This window comes from Crocuta crocuta, unplaced genomic scaffold (assembly GCF_008692635.1).
Source record: "Crocuta crocuta isolate KB4526 unplaced genomic scaffold, BGI_CrCroc_1.0 scaffold299, whole genome shotgun sequence".
In the NCBI taxonomy this organism is placed as follows: Eukaryota; Metazoa; Chordata; class Mammalia; order Carnivora; family Hyaenidae; genus Crocuta; species Crocuta crocuta.
The window spans coordinates 7,807,772-7,814,654 of NW_027532747.1; the positions used below are offsets into that span (position 1 = coordinate 7,807,772).

The 6,883-nt window shown below is 57.9% G+C and overlaps 1 protein-coding gene across 3 annotated transcripts in view; it reads left to right on the forward strand.

Annotated features, from left to right (window-relative positions):
- Nucleotides 1-1,960: 1,960 nt before the first annotated feature.
- LOC144245544 (alpha-1-antitrypsin-like) overlaps nucleotides 1,961-6,883 on the forward strand; it is a 10,944-nt gene continuing 6,021 nt past the window's right edge. Inside the window, exons 1-2 of one of the 3 annotated variants that reach the window (XM_077780945.1) lie at nucleotides 1,961-2,116; nucleotides 2,719-3,312. The gene's annotated coding sequence lies outside the window, so the exon portion shown is untranslated. Of the gene's footprint in view, nucleotides 2,117-2,718; nucleotides 3,313-3,880; nucleotides 4,104-6,883 lie in introns of those variants that run through there. The other 2 variants (XM_077780943.1, XM_077780944.1) reach the window with 2 other exon arrangements.

Genomic DNA, 6,883 nt, shown 5'->3' on the forward strand with positions numbered 1-6,883 from the left:
GTGCAATTGGACCATCCTAAAGGAAATAGTGCCATAGAAAAATAGGCTGCGTCTCCTAAAAGCCAAAAGGCCATAATGATCAAGATGGCCCATCAATTCAAGAGACGAAGGGTTAGTGACACTAAAAATATTGGCTTTCTTAGTTTTAACATGTAGAGGATAAAGCTATAGACGTGTGCTCTATGCCTTCTATTAATTCTATTAATAGGACACACTTAAAACGCATGCATTTACCTTCTTTTTCTCCGAGTAAGGACGAGAAGGGAAAGCTGTGAAGAAGCCAAGCATTTCCAGAAAAAGTAAGAGCCAAACCACACACAGGAAGCAGGCCCAGAGGTCATGTACAGGAAGGAAGGGGGTCCGGTAGGGGGTTGCAAGTTGGATGATTTGCAAGGTGCCAACAGGAGGCAAAGTCATAGCGTAAACGTAACTCGTGTCCTGGGAGAGAAAGCCAGGAGCATCCGACCAATGCTGCTAAAGGGAATGGGCTGGGAGAAGGTAGACACGGGTGTCAGTCACATTCAAGAGCGGGCCTGGGGTAAAACACCCCACAAGCAGCCGTTCCCTTGAGCCTCACAACTGCTATCTGAGAAAAAAGACTCTCACTATCCCCATTTCACAGGTGAGGAAACTGAGGCTTGGAGAGGAGATGAAGTCATCTCCTGCAACCCAGTCAACTGGTCCAACTACCCTATACCCGACTTGGCCCCGGTTCTTTGCCTCTGAGAAGCAAAAATGAGCGCAGGGCCCAGGAGAGGGGATTGTGGGATCCGCAGAAGCTTGAATCCCAAAGGAGGCATGCCTGGACCAAGAGAACCGCTCCCCACATCTTTCTCCTGCTCAGCCCTCCGGGACCCATCTGAATGGACCCCCAGGCCTAGGACACACCTGCAGAGATCACGTGGCTGTTGGCACCCACTTAGGGCCCATCGGTCCCAAGGCTGCCCTGAGTCTTACATGCATTCATCACATTGGCTCTTCACAATCTTGGTACAAGTGATACCTCTTATCTTGCCTATTAGGGATGAGGGAACCGAGGCACTGGGAGGTCAAGTGGTGAAACGTTCCATGTGTTGCACGGGGCAGTGGGCACACTGGCCCCCACACTCCCCAGGAAATGGCCCCAAAATGCCCCTGGAGGTCACCTTTCCTCTCCTGACCGGCCTGATCTACTTGGCCCAGGACCCCTCCGACACCTTCCCCCTAACTCCCTTTCCACTGCAGACCCCGGGATTCAGCTCTCAGACTCCTCCCACCTCTAGACAGGGCCTGGCAGGGAGGGGGAGGGGGACCCCAGAAGCTTCTTATTTAAACCAGCCTATGGATCTTCCTAGGATGCGCTCACCCCTGGAGAATCAGCTCAGAGGCGGCCACAGTCAACAATTCCAGAAGTAACCAGGTGGACAAGGCTTACCCCGCCATGGCTCTTGGTTCCTGGGCCACTGTCCTCGAGAATGGTCACTTTGGTGCCCCCTCCGCAACCAGGATTCTATCCCAGCTCAGTCTCCACTGAGCATGGAGTCCCGATTCAGACGGGACAGGGCCCCAGAGCCCCTCCCATGCTCCCCTGCAAACAGCCCGGTCCCCACTGGGATGTCAGGCATCCCTTCTGCACGCAGCCAGAGTCCGGGACACACACCTCTGCACACACAGACCCTTCTCGGCTTCCGTGGGGCCCTCAGTGGACATTTCTCAGGTGGCTCAGTCCTTCCCTCCATGGCTGGCCTTGGAAACCCACCAAGATGCTGGTGCCAGGCCCTGGGCCAGGAGGGTGACCCCATTATCTGCATTAACCCTCTGAGCCCAGGGCGACCCTCCCTCTTACAGACACTCAGAGGAACTGGGTGACTCGTCGGGGCCCCACAGGCCGGACACACAGCCAGAACAGCAGGTGACTAGCACCCGCCTGGCTACCCACAGCTTTGTGCAAGGCGGCTTCCTGTCCCAGTTCCCCGCCCCTCCCAGACCTGCTGCCTCTGACACCCAGAGCCTCCTTTCTCCACGGCTGGCAGAGACCGTGCTCTGCTCAGGGCGCACACGGAGTCTCAGAGAAGGCGGCAGAGGAGGCCGGGCTGTCACAGGAGGTGTGGAGGCCACCACAGCACAAGGATCCCAGGTAGAGGGGGCATGGGGTGGTCCCTCCCACCAGCCCCAGCGCCACCGGGCTGAGGGGGCCGAGCTTGGCAAGAGCATGGAAGGCTTGGCACACTTGGTGTTGCCCATCCACTGTGGCGGGGGGGGAGAGCAGCTGGGGTGGGAAGGAGGCCATTGTACAGATGGAGAAACTGAGGCATGGGAAGAGGAAGGGATGCCCGGGAGGTATGGAGGTCAGGCCTGGCCTCAATGACCGCCCAGCTCTCCAAGCTGTGAGGGGGTGTAGAGCCTCCGTGGGGAGGGACCCTGAAGCCATATCATGGTACTAGGGGTGAGAAGGGGAGTGGGGCCTTCTCCCCTCTCTGAGCTCATTCTGCTCTTGTCCAGAGCACCAAAGACAAGTACTCCCCTCAGAGCGCCCCTGAGAGCCCTGTGTGGGAGCAGCCTGAGGGGGGTATTCCTGGAATGCCTCCCTCCCCCACAGAGACACCAGGGAGAGCCACTGGCGTGGGGTAGGGCAATCTCACAAAGGGCACACCCGACGCTGGGCTCTGAGCTAACCTTGAACTGCTGCGTTGAGCCCTCACAGCAGCCCAACGAGGTGGGCACTGTTGCCATCTTCAGTTTACAGGTGGGGAAACGGAGGCCCAGGGACGTTAAACAGCCGCTCTGAGATCTCACAGTCCATGAATGGGGGAGCTGGGTTCCCGGCTCTGCACCTGTGTCGCAGAGGAAACTGCCACTCGTCCACCTGGCAGACTCCCACACTCGGGACCAGAGGAACGAACAATAGGAGGGACAGAAACGCTCTCACCCACTCATCCGCCCCTTCAACTCATATCTGTAGGGCGCCCGTCCTGCCCCAGGCAGCTGTCAGGGCGCACAGAGAGGAGTGGGGTGTGCCTTCGGTTCTTAAAGGGATCACGGTCAAGTGAGACTCTCCCAGCCTCAACCCTGTACCGACACCTCCACCCCCAGCGGAACTCCTGGAGCCTTTAATAGCCCCAGAACAGGGCCACAGCCCAGGAAAATCCAAGCAGCATGTGCACCACATTCCTCAGCTGGGAGCCACACCCAGTGGAAACAGTAACAGGCTGAGGCTGGCCGACAAAGCCCCGTCCTGCCTGGAGAAGCTTGGAGAGCAGGGCTGAGCAGAGGGGCTGCGTGGACCAAACGGAAGAGCCTGCTGTGTCCTGGGCACTTTACAGAAGCCATCACGTATGTCCCCCCCGCCACAACCCCGCTCCGAAGCAGGACTTCCAAACCCCTACGATGCAGACTAAAGCGCCTCCTGGTTCAGAGAGGTGAAGCAGCTTGCCTGAGGCAGCACAGCCCTTCTTTACAGATTTGCCAACTGACCCCTGGCCCGTGCCGCTGGCCACCCATGGCAGCCCACAGTGGCTGTGTCACCATGGGCTATGGCCCGTTGTCTCCTCAGGGAAATCGAGGGAGTTTTTGTATCTGGGGCTAGCTTGGTGACTATGAGCAGCCTCTCCACCTCAACCTCAGTTTCCCTGTCTGCCAAATGGGCTTTCAGCTTGCTCACCCACGCCCAAGGCAGCAGTGCGCCTTCAGCAGGAGGCATTTCAAGGTGGCTCCTTGCTGCCAGCAGGGCAGCCACTGAGAATCCCCAGCGGGAGGGCAGGCCACCAAAGTAATGCTGTCCCAAAGAGTGTCTGATTCATGCCATCGCTCCCCCCCCCCCCCCCCCTCCCCAGGATGCAGGACGCTGTGGTTTATGAGCTGGGTACAATGACTCCCTTTGGTACAGGGAACAGAGAGGGCTGCGGGCTGTCCAGACAGAGAGCACATACGGGCAGTGCGAGTGGGCTCAGAACTGGCCTATGGACTTAGCCCCTGTTTGCTCCTCCGATAACTGGGGTGACCTTAGTTAATATTCACCAGCAGCCTCCCCTGTCGTCCCTCTGGGTCCACTGCTTAAATACGAACCACGACAGGGCTCGGTCTCCTCAGCCTTGGTCACCAGCCCCGGCCTGGGACAGTAAACCGTAAGTACGCGTTCCACTGGGAAGGTCTCTGGGCGCCCGCGCTGCCAGGCAGGCCCCGGGAATGCAGGGAGGATGGAACCGGCTGGGGCTGGACCCCCGTCAGCATAGGCACAGCAGCCCTGGAGCTCTTTTTCGGCTTGCACCCCTGCCCAGGCCCCCCGCCAGTACCTACTGGGCAGTACCTGGGCCCTCTGCGAGCGGCACGTACATAGAGACCTCAGGAGGGGGCATGCTTGCGTTGGCAGAGCTCTTGTGTCCGACCCGTGGGTGGTCGCCTCCAGGCACCCCCCCCCCGCCTTCCCTATGCTGGGGTGCGTATCTTCTCCCCCCTCCTACGGATGAGAAAGATAAGGCACAGAGAGGGACAGCAGGGAGCCCAGGCCCACATAGGGACCTCAGGCCGGACCAGAGCCCAGAGCTCCCGCTCCGTGGGCCTCTGGGCGCCCTCGTTGGTGGTGCAAGATGCAAAACCGTGGGGTGGGAAACGCACCATCCTCGGGGCTTTGAGCTGTGTCCCCGAGTCCTCGCGGTAGCCAGGCGGCTGCTGGGCCCCTTACATGCAGTCAGGACTTTAGACGTCACTTCACAGCAGCCTTTTGAGGTGGTTACTGAGGTTATTCCCATTTCACAGATAAGGACATCGAGAACAGAGAAGTTTATAACTTGCCCTCAATGACACACCATCCAGGATTCAAACTGAGGCTGCCTCGCTCCAGAGCTCATGTTCCCAAACCTCTTCCCCCCGCCAACATAGCTGCCTCGGGGCTCAGGCTCCAGCTAGGGAACGGGGCGCCTGGGCTGGCCTTGAGGCCTCTTTGACGCTGGGTGACCTTGGACCACTGCTCAACCTCTCTGTCCTCATGGACAAACCAGAGACACCCTTTGCCCTCCTCCCCTTCACCCCTCCCCTCCAGCCTTGATCCCCGGAGCATGGGAAGGATACAGTTTTTCGGTCGTTGGCTTTTGGAGATGGAGGCTACAAAGACGGCCAAGGCTGCCAGCCCCCCACATTGTGTTTCGAATGATCTATAACAATATCAATAACGGCCGAGGTTCCCTGACAACCCACCGTGTGTCAGGCATTTTTTGGCACACTGTACGTGTTTAATTTGCACAATAGCTCTATGAGGAAATGCATGCTTGTCATCTCCCGGAAACAGAGAGTCAGAGAGGTTAAGTAAGTTGCCCAAGATCACACAGTTGATATCAAACTGAACTCAAGCCTTGTGGCCTCACAGCCTCTGATCTTGACCACAAGCGATGCCCCCCCTCTTCCTTTAGCCTGACCCCCTCACAGATGTCCTGCTTCTGGCTGTCTGGCTGCAGCTTTGTACTCAAAGAAGGATCGAATGCCAAGTTCTGGAATCAAAATGCCTAGTTAAGCTGAAACCCCAGATCCATAGGCAGCTAGCTAGGTCCATGGCTCTCAGTGAGTTATTAAACCTCCGTGAACTCACTTTCTCCATCTCTAAAATGGGGCTAATAATAATTCCCACTTCGTAGGGTAAGCTCTGGCGACACAGATGACATGGAGACAGTGCACGTGGAACACCTGCTATCTGCCGGTCACAGTGACGGTGACATGCTGACGCTGGTGCTTGCTAGCACGGGTCTGGGCACAGAATCAAATTTAAAATTCTCCAAACTCAGAGGCAACCCATTGCTCAGCAGAGGGACTGCTCCTCTGATCCTGGGCAATATGGCCAGGGAGAGATCTGCCAGGTTTTACACTTGAACCCTACCCGTGCGTAGGCACGAGCGGGCCCCCACACCCGGCAGGTGCCCACCCACCCGTCACCTTGTCTGTGCCTCACATCTGCCACGCAAGGGAGTCTTTCCTCCTCTCTGCAGACCGGAAACCAGGGGTCACAGGAGTGAAGTCACCTGCCCAAGGCTATTGGCCACAGGGCCCACACCAGGGCTTACACGAGGCCAGGCTATAGCAGGTGGTTGATGCCCCAGTGGCTTTGCCTGGCCCCCCCTGGGTCACTCTGGATCATTCATTTTATGCTTGTGGGCGGAAATAGTATTTGACTAGGCAAAGGGATGGCTCACCTCACTCGCCCCCTGCCGGCAGGCTGCTCCCACCTGCCCCTGATGCCGGCAGCGTCACCATGACACCTTCATTCTTTAGGTTGAAAGCTGGGTGGGTGCGCCTCCGAGTACACACCAGCTACCACAGCACCTCCCGTTACCCTCCCCAGCATCAGGCTTTGGGGGCGCAGGGCACCGCTTTTGACAGAAGGGAGGGGCGAAGGTAGAAGTTTGGAGGCCCTGAGTTGGAGGGAACACCTGAGAGGCTAAAGGGAGCCAACAGGAGGGCTCAAGTTCAGTGTCAGCGTTCCGGGGGCCCAGGTCGGACGCCCACAGAGTCTGAGACCTGAGGACGTGGCTGCCTCAGGCTGCCGTCCAAGTGAGAGAGGAATATCAGGCTGGGATCCAGCTTTGACACCGATTCGCTGGGTGGCCTTGGCAAGGCCCTGACCTCTCTGGACCTCAGACATTTTACCGTAAAAGACAAAAAACAGAGTAGACGATGTTNTCCCCCACCCCCCTCCCCTGAGCCCGCATGGGAAGTCTCCGTGCATTTTGTGTCACCAAACCCAGACACCTAACCGAGAATCCAGCGTTAGTGCAGGGGACACTCGTTTAGATTTCCCCCCACCTGGATTTCTGCAGCTGGGGAGAGCGAGGCCCGGGACAAGCAGCCACTTGGTATATTTCGTGTCTCCCCCCGCTCCCAGCAGAGGCCTGATCCCTCCTGCTCTCTGAACCCTGCA